This window comes from Galeopterus variegatus, unplaced genomic scaffold, assembly GCF_000696425.1.
Source record: "Galeopterus variegatus unplaced genomic scaffold, G_variegatus-3.0.2 Scaffold7122, whole genome shotgun sequence".
Classification (NCBI taxonomy): Eukaryota; Metazoa; Chordata; class Mammalia; order Dermoptera; family Cynocephalidae; genus Galeopterus; species Galeopterus variegatus.
In genome coordinates, this window is record NW_007733233.1 from 41,229 (window position 1) to 43,362 (window position 2,134).

Consider the following 2,134-nt stretch of genomic DNA (forward strand, 5'->3'; position numbering starts at 1 on the left):
AAAAAAAATAGCTATAAACACACCAACCTATGTTGCTATAATGATTTTCTTAGTGAACATTGTAGTTAAGGTTACATAGAGATTTTTATTATAATCCCCACCTTCACTAGTTCCCAAGTTTTTTAACACATCCCTTCAGCCTAAAACTTTCCAGGCTTTGTTCCTTATTCAAACAAACTTTAAACTCAGTCTGTTCAGCTGTTTCTGAGAAGAGAGAAAACAAGAGGTGTAATGTTTTGCCCAGGAGCGCTGGAAAGACTAACTTACAAAAGTCGACATATTCATCCTGGCTGCTCATTACTTGGGAAAGACATCATCATCCAGGGAATTATCAAGGAATCAAAAGAACAGGAGAGAATAATCAGGTGATGTCTAAAAGCCCAACCAACATAGCTCTTTTGAAAGAACCTACTCAGACATCATCACAATTGCAAAATGTCTGAAAGCCAGCCTGTTGATAGGTGGGTATCCCACATACCAGAATTTTCTATCCTAAGGATGAATGTCATTAAATATGAGTTTTTTTCATGCATTTGAGAGTAGGTTTTGTGCACATATAATACTACTCAGTGATTTACTTTGGTTTAGAAGTTAATATTACATTATTATGGTTACAAAATCAAAACTTCCTTAAGCTTTTAAATCTACCACACAACACTTATAAGCCTACCACATTTTAGCAAACATTTTTTAAGGGGCTTAGATTAATATTTAGTGCCATTTACAGACTTAATTAGTTAAAGGCCTTAAAATAGTCTTAACTGCATTTATAAATTCGATATATTCAACTTCTCTTTCCTTTTATGATTCAATAAACTTCTGAAGTGCTTAATTAAATAATGTAAATGTGATAAATTAAACTTTTAACTTAAAAATCTCATGTAAATCAATTACTTAATTTTATTGTTTTGTTTTATTTGGGGGGAGGTGGAGGGTAGCTGGCTGGTATGGAGATCTGAACCCTTGATGTTGATGTTACAAGGCTGTGCTCTAACCAACCAAGCTAAGTGGCCAGCCCAATTATTTAATTTTATATTTAAAATTTGAGTAATAAGGCTAACATTTACTCTAAGGAGCTAAGTTCTCTTAACCAAACAATAAATGCTTAAAATAACAACCATGCAGAGTTTTTTATACAAAAGTATTAATACTATGTGTTTGAATTTTATAAACACTGGATTTAATTCTGTATTGGAGAAGGTTAAAAGTTGTTCACCCACTAATAAGTAATTTTATGTCATCCTAATCAAATTTGGAGGGTTACTTCTCAGTCCTTCCACACCTCTGAACTGTTTCCATCATGCTAATGATTCTTCTTTCCTGTGTCATTTTTCTCCATTTCTTTCTTCTTTTCCGATTTTTAGTGCCTGCCTACTACTGCTACCAGAAAATCCAGAATTACCGTTAACTTTTTAATGCAGAGCAATTTAGCCATCCTAGCTAAACTTCTAATCAGGACTTGCCTATGAAGGTCTTATCTTTCTCATCCCAAAAGTCCTATCAAACTTAAAAAAAAAAAAAATCCAGGGAGCTCTGAGAAATCTGGTGTCTTGACTAATGCTCCCCTTCTAGAATGCAGAAACAGAGTAAGATATTTTGTTCCAAATAGCATTTATCTTCCATCCAGCTTAGTTAGGTATTAAGCTTCCTCAGGACAAAGATCACAATTTTACTCTCTTTTAAATTCCCCACTTACAATGGTCTGCTAACAATGTTTCTGTTGGTTTGTGCAGGCACAGAAATCATGTGTCTCCTATATGGTGGTATCTTTTGAGAGCAGGTGCAGCAAATTAAAGATAAGTGCAATTTTTTTGCTACTCATCCCATTGACAGGTGGAGTCTATTTCCCCTCTCCTGATTCCTGACTAAACTTGGTCATTTGTTTGACCAATAGAGTATGACAGAGGTGAAGCTGGGCTAGTACCAGGCCTAGACTTGAAGAGGATTGGTAGCTTCTGCCTCAATCTTTTGGAGTCCTGAGCCTCTGTGCTATTGTGATACAATGAGAAATATACATTTGGTCTCTGATCCCAAGTTCTGGCACAGAGCTCCTGACACTTTCAGAATTTCTTGAGCAATAGGGATGCTAGCAGAATCATTTGTTCTAATTCGGTCTTTGACTCCCGTTTCTGAC